The 13,065-nt window shown below is 37.5% G+C and overlaps 1 non-coding gene across 1 annotated transcript; it reads right to left on the bottom strand.

Moving 5' to 3' along the window:
* Window positions 1-768: 768 nt before the first annotated feature.
* On the bottom strand, window positions 769-853 carry TRNAM-CAU (transfer RNA methionine (anticodon CAU)). Its single transcript is given in 2 exon segments — window positions 769-804; window positions 816-853. It is a non-coding gene; the product is annotated as a tRNA-Met (tRNA).
* Window positions 854-13,065: the final 12,212 nt, after the last annotated feature.

Genomic DNA, 13,065 nt, shown 5'->3' with positions numbered 1-13,065 from the left:
GTATCCAATTTATTTTCATCATTTATTATCATATCAAACTTTAATTGTGGTGTTTTCTCCCCCAACACCATCTACCTCATCCTTAGTTGACAAAATTTCTCATTACTTGTGTTGCTTCCTGATAATGAGAAATAACAGATATTCGGTGGAATAACCGAAATCTGCCTAACTTGACTCCCGGACACTTTTTTTTGTAAACAAATATATAAAAAAAAAGGGGACAACCAAATGGCATGGACGTTGAAGAATACACACATTATATAATTTACTAATCATGTCACTTTGATTTTACCCAATCATTACACAATTCTGAACAGACACATCTTATTCAAGAGCAACCTTCGCGACATAGACATAGCAATGTATTAATTTGCTTCCCAAGGCCCAAAGTCTCCAATGATTTACATGCCTGCAGCTCACTTGAAAAATTCAACTCTTTGAAACACAAGTTCAGCATCAAGACATACAATGAAATCCTATCACTAACATTAGCAACCCCACAAGTGAAATAGGCATCAATAAAGGGATGTGATTAATGGATTAGAATCATGATCAAGCTTATAAATGCAAACGATAATACATAGCCCAGCGCACAAAGCTTCCCGTGTTAGCAGAGTTCAGAAAAGACCGCACCCAAAAAGTAAAATATGAATAGTATACCCTAATATAATTATATAAACATTAGTAACTGCAGCGAAGTACCCCAAAGAGTGTCCTACCCTAATACAACCATTAGTAACTACATTATGGAGAAATGGAAAAAGACAATGGGGTGAGAGAGGCTCGAACTCTCGACCTCAGGATTACTCAGAAGCTATGAGACCTACGCGCTAGCCAACTGCGCCACCACCCCTCTTGTGACTAGTGACTCACAAATAGTATACACTTCAACTGAAACTAAATAAAACTTTCACACAAAATAATAATAGAAAAAGAAAAGTTTTACACCATAGAGATATCTTTTTTCTTTTATTGGAAATCAACTTACTGGATATTATAGAAAGAAATTTTCAACATTCTCCTACAATGGACACTTATTTTTTTTCAGGAGTTAATTAACTAATATGCATTGACGGTGAAAACTCTTTTTTACGTCAAATACTTTTAACATGCAATAACGGACGGTTATTCTCCCAAATTCAATTTTTTAAAATCTATATTAAACCACACTTCTATCGCGTCTACCCTTCTAAATCTTTGGACCTCCTCTTTTCCGGCGATTGATCAAAAATGGTATCAACGAAATCAGAATCTTAATAATGAACTGTTTTGCTTCTTTGTTAGATTCTTACTTCAATTTTTATTTTATTTTTTTGTCTATGTTTATTGTGTTATGAAATATTCTATCTTTAAACAAATAAAACGGAGAGAGTAAAAAGGAAAGAGAGGAAGACAGAGCAAAAATAAGATGAAGCAGTATGTAATATTCTTCTTATTCTATGTGTTCATATATTTTTCAAATGCACAGACTATGCATATATATAGGTAAATAACGTACCTAATTTTTGGCCTAACTTTTCAAGTGGTGGGCTTGTCACGCCCCGAGAGGGTACCCTAGACGTGGCCGGCACTCAGAAACCATCTCTGGCTTCCGAGAGAACCACTTGGTCTCATTACTCATTTGTTCATCAGCGGAAGACTTAATAATACTAATGTGGGATTGTCATAATCAAAGGAAAAATAGATAATTCTTAGAAGAAGTAGTTTCTAAGGAGAACTACTCCGATTACATCATCAGACTTTGTCTATGAAGCCTCTAATACTCTTAGATGGTGCCAATGACATGTCCATGGCTACCTCAAAAGAAACATCACACTCAACAATAATAAAAGGATAAGGAGTTCCTTCGAATACAAGAAGGACTCACCAAATAGCTGAAAAGAAATGATCTTCAACGATGCGCCTGTTGAGGATCTCTAACACCTGTATCTGCATCATAAAACGATGCAGGTCGAATGACGTCAGTACGTGGAATGTACGAGTATGTAAAATGGCAGGAAGGTAAGGACAGATATCAAGAAACTCCTCTCAAGAAAACTCAGCTCAGAACTCAACATCATCTCAACATGAATATGTAATGCAAGTTTAAAATATAATAATAAAAATAATAGTAATAAGCAATGCTTACTCAGTTGGGAGTTTCTCTAACCGACAACCATCACTTATGAGCTAGCGATGATACAACGAAGCGATGTCGTTGCCACATCCATCCAATACCTTGCCAGGGTAAAGGACATCACCATCTTGGATCCATTCATCAAAGTCCTCTTTTTGGGACTTAAGAGGCATAGCCTCCATCCTATGCTGGCTACGTAGTTCTGGGGTTTGAGTTAATTAAACTTTTACCCAACTCGGTGCTCAATACTACTCCCAAAATATGTGCTCATAGTAAACTCATCATCTAGTCTCATTGGACTTTAATTTAAATCATCAAACTCATCTCATTTCATGTTCATCAATCATTATACTTCCAAAAACATCATTTACATCTCATCAAAACATCTTGCTCAAAATATCATTTTCTCAAATTCATTCAAATTCAACTCTTTTACTCTTTCAAAACTCAATAAAATACATATATAGTATTAATTCATATAACTCTCTTTTTATCAATAAAAATAATAAAAAGCCAACATCTTTACTCAAAACATATGTAAAAATATTCATGAACATCAAATCAATTAGAATTCATGGGAAAGTAGCCATGAACAATAATTCCAATAATATGAGAGATAACAATAATAATAATATTAATGCATAAATATATCAAACTCAATAGAAGAAGAATTAATTCATCTAGAATTCAAGATTTGAATAAAACTCAACTATAACTCAATTATAATAAATTTAAATATTGGGCGCATGGACGAACTCAATCCAATGCTATGAAAGCCTTACATACCTTAAATCCGAAGGTTTACTCCGAATTGGAATACTCTTGGATCCCTAGTCTTTTCTTCTCGCCAGAGCGTTTTGTGTACTACCCGGAGTATAAAAATAACCGGAGTAGTATTTTTATACTACTAAAACTAAAACTATATTTGAGAAGAAGTATATAGAGAGAAGAAATGCTTAAGAAAGCTTGATGAATAAAATGAGGAAATAAGGTGGGTATATATAGGTGGGAAAGAGGGACCTAACAATAAATAAAATAATTATAAAGAAAAATCTGAAAATTTAATGGAATATATTGATGTCATGGATGATGTTAAATGGAGGACAATTTATGTCATGCATGATGTCAAATGCATCTAGATGTTTCCATGGTAGGTAAGATGAGTTCTTTTTAACAGAATACTCGTTTTCGAAGCTGCGTTTGAATAAGATAAATTCCTTATTAGGATTTGGTGTCTTCATAAGAATTGTAGATATGGAAGTCTAGTTTCATATCGTTCAAGAATCAACCAATTTGGAGCAACCTACAGTGAGATATGAATTTTCTTCTATCAACACTCAATTCCGTCACAGCACTATATCTTGCAAAGATTAATTTATTTGACCTACTTATACTCCGAATTTGAAATTATGTTCTCATGAAAGTTGTAGGTAAGGATGTTGTGATTACCCAGAAATTTGAATCACCTAATTTGGACCAACCTATGAAAAGTTATGCCCAAAATACAAAGGCTGTATTATTTTTGTCGAGAATTGAAATACCGACATACAACATTTTAGGGGTTGTTACAATATCTCCCCCTTGGGATCATTCGTCCTCGAATGAAGATGAAAATAGGAGACATAAAGAATGAATATCATCAATACATCAACTCCGATACTCAAATGGTTAATGACTCAAACTCAAGAATAAACATCGACTCAAAGGTAGAAGTAAGGAATATTACCTTGAATATCGTCATCAGAAGGCATAAATAGATGAGGATAGTTAGCCTTCATATCTTCTTCAGCTTCCCATGTAGCCTCTTCAACAAATTGATTTCGCCATAGGACTTTGACAGATGCCACTTCCTTAGTTCTTAATTTGCGAACCTGACGATCAAGAATTTGAACTGGAATCTCTTCATAACTCAAACTCTCTTTCACCCCAATGCTCGCAGCTGGGACAACAAGTGAAGGATCTCCCAAACACTTCTTAAGCATAGAGATGTGAAACACGGGATGAATAGCAGCTAATTCTGGAGGCAACTCCAATTCATAGGCTACGTTACCTACCCTCCTCATAATCTGATAAGGACCAATGTAGCGGGGACTAAGCTTCCCTTTCTTTCCAAATCTCATCACACCCTTCATGGGTGAAACTTTCAAGTATACCCAATCGTACACTTCGAACTCTAAATCTCTTCTTCTAACATCAGTGTAGGATTTTTGGCGACTTTGAGCAGTCCTCAACCTCTCTTGTATGGTTTTCACCTTTTCCATAGCTTGGTGAACCAAGTCTGGTCCAATCAACTCAGCTTCACCAACTTCAAACCAACCAATTGGTGATCTACATCTCCTCCCATACAGAGCTTCATAAGGAGCCATTTGAATACTCGAATGGAAACTATTATTGTATGCAAACTCAATAAGAGGTAAATGATCATCCCAATTACCTTTGAAGTCAATGACACAGGCTCTTAACATATCCTCCAAAGTCTGTATCGTACGCTCTGCCTGGCCATCTGTTTGCGGATGAAAAGCAGTACTAAGGTTCACTCTTGAACCCAAGCCCTTCTGAAATGATTTCCAAAACTGAGCAGTAAATTGAGCTCCCCTATCAGAGATGATAGACAAAGGAACTCCATGCAGTCTAACAATCTCTCTAAGATACAGTTTGGCATAATCCTCTGCAGTGTTCGTAGTCTTAACCGGCAAGAAATGGGCCGATTTGGTCATCCTATCCACAATCACCCAAATAGAGTCATGTTGTTTGCGGGTTCGTGGTAAACCGGTAATGAAGTCCATATTGATCATTTCCCACTTCCATTCCGGTATCTCTATATTCTGAGCCACTCCACAAGGCCTTTGGTGCTCAACTTTAACTTGTTGGCAATTTGGGTACTTGGACACAAACTCTGCTATATCTCTCTTTATTCCACTCCACCAGTATACTTCTCTCAAGTCATGATACATCTTTGTTGAACCTGGATGGATGGAATACTTAGAATTATGGGCTTCTTTCATGATTCTCTCCCTAATACTATCAACACTTGGAACACATAATCTTTCTTGATATCTCAACACTCCATCTCCCCCTTTGGTAAAAGCCATTACCTTCTGCTTGTGAACCTCATCCTTCAGTTGAAGAAGAATAGGGTCATGATCTTGCTTTTCGTTCACCTCTGCAACTAGAGATGATTCGGCTCCATTTCGTACTATTGTACCACCCTCACTAGAGTTAATAAGTTGAACTCCCAAACGCGCAAGTCTATGCACTCCTTTGCCAACTCCTTCTTTTCCTCTTCCACATGAGTTGTACTCCCCATATATAACCTGCTAAGAGCATCAACAACTACATTTGCTTTACCTGGGTGGTAGAGAATGCTCATGTCATAATCCTTGAGCAACTCTAGCCATCTCCTTTGCCTCAAATTCAGCTCCTTCTGGCTGAATACATACTGTAAGCTTTTATGGTCTGTGAACACATCTACATGTACACCATAAAGATAGTGACGCCAAATCTTAAGAGCAAATACCACAGCTGCCAACTCAAGGTCATGAGTGGGGTAGTTCCTCTCATGAGTCTTAAGCTGCCTGGAGGCATAGGCAATGACCTTACCTTTCTGCATCAATACACATCCCAACCCAACTCTTGAAGCATCACAATAGATTACAAAACCATCCATTCATTCGGGTAGGGATAGTACTGGAGCAGTAGTCAATCTAGCTTTCAACTCTTGAAAACTTTTCTCACAAGCATCAGACCATTGAAACTTAGCCTTCTTCTGAGTCAGCTTAGTCAATGGTGAGGATATGGATGAAAATCCCTCAACAAACCTCCTGTAGTAACCAGCCAAACCTAAGAAACTCCTTATGTCGGTTGGAGAGGTGGGTCGGGGCCAGTTCTTAACTGCCTCAATCTTTTGAGTATCAACTTGGATTCCATCCCCAGATATAATATGACCTAGGAATGCTACAGACTCAAGCCAAAACTCACACTTTGAAAACTTAGCATACAACTCCTTCTCCTTAAGAGTTTGAAGGACAATCCTAAGGTGATTAGCATGCTCACTCTTACTTCTAGAGTAGACCAAAATATCATCGATGAAGACAATTACAAACGTATCTAGGTATGGCTTGAATACTCGGTTCATGAGGTCCATAAAAGCTGCTGGAGTATTTGTCAATCCAAAGGACATAACAAGAAACTCAAAATGACCATAGCGGGTTCAAAAAGCCATCTTCGGGATGTCACATTCTCTCACTTTCAACTGGTGATAGCCTGATCTGAGGTCTATCTTAGAGAAACATGTGGCACCCTGAAGTTGGTCAAATAAATCATCTATTCTGGGGAGAGGGTACTTGTTTTTAATGGTGACCTTGTTTAGTTGTCGGTAATCAATGCACATTCTAAGGGACCCATCTTTCTTTCGCACGAATAGGACAGGAGCGCCCCAAGGTGAGACACTTGGCCTAATAAACCCCTTATCTAGGAGGTCTTTCAGTTGTTCTTTCAACTCTTTCAACTCAGCAGGAGTCATCCTATAAGGAGGAATGGAGATAGGTTGTGTATCAGGAAGGACATCAATACCAAAGTTTATCTCTCTATCAGGAGAAATTCCGGGTAGATCCTCAGGAAAGACTTCAGGAAACTCATTCACAATGGGAACTGACTCAAGAGATGGAGTCTGATCATTAATATTTTTGACTCGAACTATATGATATATACATCCCTTAGAGATTAATTTTCTGGCCTTAAGGTAGGAAATAAATTTACCCCTAGGCACTACAGAATTCCCCTTCCATTCTAAGATAGGCTCATTTGGAAATTGAAACTTGACAATTCGGGTCCTACAATCAACCGAAGCATAACAAGAATAAAGCCAGTCCATACCAAGAATCACATCAAAATCAACCATGTCCAACTCAACTAAGTCAGCCATGGTATCCCTATGATAGATTGACACAGTACAATTTCTATAGACCCTCTCAGCTAAGATAGAATCACCAACAGGAGTAGACACACTGAAAGGCTCAAGAAGACACTCAGGAAGGATCTCAAATTTACTAGCCAAGTAAGGAGTCACAAAAGATAATGTAGCACCTGGATCAAGTAATGCATACACATCAAAAGAAAGGACTCGAAGCATACCAGTAACAACATCGGGTGCATTTTCTTGGTCTTGGCGACTACCCATAGCATACAGGCGGTTGGTTCCCCCACCTGCACTTGAAGCTGCACCTCTATGATTACCTCTATTTTGTGGAGCTGCAGAAGAAAATTGAGCTCTACTACTTCCATCTCCCTGCCTTTTTGAAGGACACTCATTCTGGAAGTGACCTATCTTTCCACATCCGTAGCAAGCATTGGTGCCCACACGACACTCTCCCAAATGGAGCCTTCCACATCTAGCACATGGTGGTTTCCATCTAGAACCTTGAGCCATACTTAATTGGGACTGAGAACCTTGAGATCGGAAGTTTTGGTGACTTAGAGATCTTTGATCATACCTGGTATTAGGTGTAAAAGTATTTGTTGGGGAAGGTGCATAATTGGAAGACCTTTTCTGAAAGAAAGACTTGTTACCCTTCCCTTGCTTCTGCTCATTCTCATGCCCAGCAGACTTAGCCTTCTTGCTTAGGTGTTCTTCTCGGTCCTTTTTCTTATCATCCTCAACCTGCTGAGCATACACCATCAATCTAGAAAAATTCATGTCAGAAATCATTAGCATTGCCTTACATTCTTTCTTTACATGTTTGCCTAGGCCAGAGACAAACTTCCTCATCTTAGACCTCATATGGGGAATCATTTCTGGGGCATATTTGGACAATTGAATAAACTTCAAACTATATTCTTTCACAGTCATACTCTCTTGCTTGAGGTTCACAAACTCCTCAATTTTTGCTTCACGTAGCTCTTGGGGAAAAAAGTTATCAAGAAATGCTCTTTCAAACTCATCCCAAAGAGCAGGCTCTGCATCTTCACCTCTACTTTCTTCCCACTGGTTATACCAGACATTTGCGACATCCTTGAGTTGATAAGACACCAACTCAACACCCTCAATCTCTGTAGCATGCATCGCTTTTAGTATCTTCCACATCTCATCAATGAAATTTTGGGGGTCTTCATCAACGTTAGAACCCATGAAGATCGGTGGATTCATTCTCAGAAAATCTCTGATCCTCGTGGCAGCAGACGGCTCTTGATAACTAGAGCTAGGAGTTGGTGAACTGTGGCTACTATTTCGAGCAGCCACCAACTGGGTGAGCATAGCAATCGCTCCTTGAAAATCTTCCTCAGAAGTAGGAGTGGTCTGAACAGTAGGTACTTGGGGTACCTCAGTAGACCTTGCAAGTCGGCCCCTAGTTCTCCGTGGAGGCATCACTGACTGTGGAACCTCAGTGCTGGCAGCGTTCCTCTGACTAACTGAACGTTTAGGAGGCATGTCTGAAATGCGTAAACGCACGAGTTAGAAAGAAAGCTTTTATAGAGTTAAACTCTATCGCACGAACTCAGATTATGAAAGAAGTGAAATAATTCCTAATGTCCTATAGCTTCCTGATTATAAGTGTGGTGCACGACACACCCATAAACAAGACTCTACTAGACACGGCTTCATAGACACCCTAGGACTCTTGAACTCTGTGCTCTGATACCAAGTTTGTCACGCCCCGAGAGGGTACCCTAGACGTGACCGGCACTCAGAAACTATCTCTGGCTTCCGAGAGAACCACTTGGTCTCATTACTCATTTGTTCATCAGCGGAAGACTTAATAATACTAATGTGGGATTGTCATAATCAAAGGAAAAATAGATAATTCTTAGAAGAAGTAGTTTCTAAGGAGAACTACTCCGATTACATCATCAGACTCTGTCTATGAAGCCTCTAATACTCTTAGATGGTGCCAATGACATGTCCATGGCTACCTCAAAAGAAACATCACACTCAACAATAATAAAAGGATAAGGAGTTCCTTCGAATACAAGAAGGACTCACCAAATAGCTGAAAAGAAATGATCTTCAACGATGCGCCTGTTGAGGATCTCTAACACCTGTATCTGCATCATAAAACGATGCAGGTCGAATGACGTCAGTACGTGGAATGTACGAGTATGTAAAATGGCAGGAAGGTAAGGACAGATATCAAGAAACTCCTCTCAAGAAAACTCAGCTCAGAACTCAACATCATCTCAACATGTATATGTAATGCAAGTTTAAAATATAATAATAAAAATAATAGTAATAAGCAATGCTTACTCAGTTGGGAGTTTCTCTAACCGACAACCATCACTTATGAGCTAGCGATGATACAACGAAGCGATGTCGTTGCCACATCCATCCAATACCTTGCCAGGGTAAAGGACATCACCATCTTGGATCCATTCATCAAAGTCCTCTTTTTGGGACTTAAGAGGCATAGCCTCCATCCTACGCTGGCTACGTAGTTCTGGGGTTTGAGTTAATTAAACTTTTACCCAACTCGGTGCTCAATACTACTCCCAAAATATGTGCTCATAGTAAACTCATCATCTAGTCTCATTGGACTTTAATTTAAATCATCAAACTCATCTCATTTCATGTTCATCAATCATTATACTTCCAAAAACATCATTTACATCTCATCAAAACATCTTGCTCAAAATATCATTTTCTCAAATTCATTCAAATTCAACTCTTTTACTCTTTCAAAACTCAATAAAATACATATATAGTATTAATTCATATAACTCTCTTTTTATCAATAAAAATAATAAAAAGCCAACATCTTTACTCAAAACATATGTAAAAATATTCATGAACATCAAATCAATTAGAATTCATGGGAAAGTAGCCATGAACAATAATTCCAATAATATGAGAGATAACAATAATAATAATATTAATGCATAAATATATCAAACTCAATAGAAGAAGAATTAATTCATCTAGAATTCAAGATTTGAATAAAACTCAACTATAACTCAATTATAATAAATTTAAATATTGGGCGCATGGACGAACTCAATCCAATGCTATGAAAGCCTTACATACCTTAAATCCGAAGGTTTACTCCGAATTGGAATACTCTTGGATCCCTAGCCTTTTCTTCTTGCCAGAGCGTTTTGTGTACTACCCGGAGTATAAAAATAACCGGAGTAGTATTTTTATACTACTAAAACTAAAACTATATTTGAGAAGAAGTATATAGAGAGAAGAAATGCTTAAGAAAGCTTGATGAATAAAATGAGGAAATAAGGTGGGTATATATAGGTGGGAAAGAGGGACCTAACAATAAATAAAATAATTATAAAGAAAAATCTGAAAATTTAATGGAATATATTGATGTCATGGATGATGTTAAATGGAGGACAATTTATGTCATGCATGATGTCAAATGCATCTAGATCTTTCCATGGTAGGTAAGATGAGTTCTTTTTAACAGAATACTCGTTTTCGAAGCTGCGTTTGAATAAGATAAATTCCTTATTAGGATTTGGTGTCTTCATAAGAATTGTAGATATGGAAGTCTAGTTTCATATCGTTCAAGAATCAACCAATTTGGAGCAACCTACAGTGAGATATGAATTTTCTTCTATCAACACTCAATTCCGTCACAGCACTATATCTTGCAAAGATTAATTTATTTGACCTACTTATACTCCGAATTTGAAGTTATGTTCTCATGAAAGTTGTAGGTAAGGATGTTGTGATTACCCAGAAATTTGAATCACCTAATTTGGACCAACCTATGAAAAGTTATGCCCAAAATACAAAGGCTGTATTATTTTTGTCGAGAATTGAAATACCGACATACAACATTTTAGGGGTTGTTACAGGGCTCCACTTGGAAAGAGACATCCATATGTAACACTCCCCCTTGGATGTCTATAAAAAAAATTATATTCTAGTGAACAATAAATATACATAGTTATTCTGATGTTGTGCCTCGTTAAAAACCTTCCTAGGAAAATCCAGTGGAAAAAACAACTAGCGAAGGAAAAAAAATACACATATCTGGTAATACGCATTGAATGCTGTCTCATTAAAAACCTTACCGGAAAACCCAGTGGGACAAAACCTTGATTAAGGGAAAAAGAGTGCAGCGCGTATTTTACTCCCCCTGATGAAAACTTCATTTGATATTTTGGAGACGACGCATTCCAACCTTATATCTTAGTTTTTCAAAAGTTGAGGTTGGTAATGCCTTTGTGAATAAATCTGCATGATTATCATTTGAACGAACTTGTTGTACATCAATTTCACCATTCTTCTGAAGATCGTGTGTGAAAAATAATTTTGGTGAAATATATTTCGTTTTGTCTCCTTTTATGAAGCCACCTTTCAATTGAGCTATGTACACGGTATTATCTTCGAATATAACTGTGGGTACTTTGACATCACTTTTCAGGCCACATCTTTCTTTGATGAACTGTATCATCGATCTCAACCATACATATTCTCTACTTGCTTCATGAATTGCTATTATTTCAGCATGATTTGAAGTAGTAGCAACAATTGACTGCTTTGTGGATCGCCATGATATAGCAGTCCCTCCGTGTGTAAATAGATAGCCTATTTGAGATCGAGCTTTGTGTGGATCTGATAAATAACCTGCATCTGCATAACCAATAAGGTTTGCACTATCTTTGTTAGTATAAAACAAACCCATATCAACAGTACCCTTTATGTATCGCAAAATATGCTTGATACCGTTCCAATGTCTTCGCGTTGGGGATGAACTATACCTTGCCAGCAAATTTACAGAAAATGTTATATCAGGTCTGGTTGCGTTAGCAAGATACATAAGTGCACCAATTGCACAGAGGTATGGTTGTCACGCCCCGAGAGGGTACCCTAGGTGTGGCCGGTACTCAAAAACCATTTCTGGCTTCCGAGAGAACCACTTGGTCTCATTTCTTATTTATTCATCAGCGGAAGACTTAAGAATACTAATGTGGGCTTGTCATAATTAAAGGAAAATAGATAATTCTTATAAGAAGTAGTTTCTAAGGAGAACTACTCCGATTACATCATCAGACTCTGTCTATGAAGCCTCTAATACTCTTAGATGGTGCCAATGACATGTCCATGGCTACCTCAAAAGAAACATCACACTCAATAATAATAAAAGGATAAGGAGTTCCTTCGAATACAAGAAGGACTCACCAAATAGCCGAAAAGAAATGATCTTCAACGATGCGCCTGTTGAGGATCTCTAACACCTGTATCTGCATCATAAAACGATGCAGGTTGAATGACGTCAGTACGTGGATTGTACGAGTATGTAAAATGGCAGGAAGGTAAGGACAGATATCAAGATACTCCTCTCAATAAAACTCAGCTCAGAACTCAACATCATCTCAACATCAATATGTAATGCAAGTTTAAAATATAATAATAAAAATAATAGTAATAAGAATTGCTTACTCAGTTGGGAGTTTCTCTAACCGACAACCATCACTTATGAGCTAGCGATGATACAACGAAGCGATGTCGTTGCCACATCCATCCAATACCTTGCCAGGGTAAAGGACATCACCATCTTGGATCCACTCATCAAAGTCCTCTTTTTGGGACTTAAGAGGCATAGCCTCCATCCTACGCTGGCTACATAATTCTGGGGTTTGAGTCAATTAAACTCTTACCCAACTCGGTGCTCAATACTACTCCCAAAATATGTGCTCATATTAAACTCATCATCTAGTCTCATTGGACTTTAATTTAAATCATCAAACTCATCTCATTTTATGTTCATCAATCATTATACTTCCAAAAATATCATTTACATCTCATCAAAACATCTTACTCAAAATATCATTTGCTCAAATTCATTCAAACTCAACTCTTTTGCTCTTTCAAAACTCAATAAAATACATATATAGTATTAATTCATATAACTTTCTTTTTATCAATGAAAATAATAAAAAGCCAACATCTTTACTCAAAACGTGTATAAAAATATTCATGAACATCAAATCAATTAGGA

Source organism: Solanum dulcamara, chromosome 4 (genome assembly GCF_947179165.1).
Source record: "Solanum dulcamara chromosome 4, daSolDulc1.2, whole genome shotgun sequence".
In the NCBI taxonomy this organism is placed as follows: Eukaryota; Viridiplantae; Streptophyta; class Magnoliopsida; order Solanales; family Solanaceae; genus Solanum; species Solanum dulcamara.
Note: the sequence above shows the minus strand (reverse complement) of the source record. Positions and strands in the feature narration are given on the sequence as shown.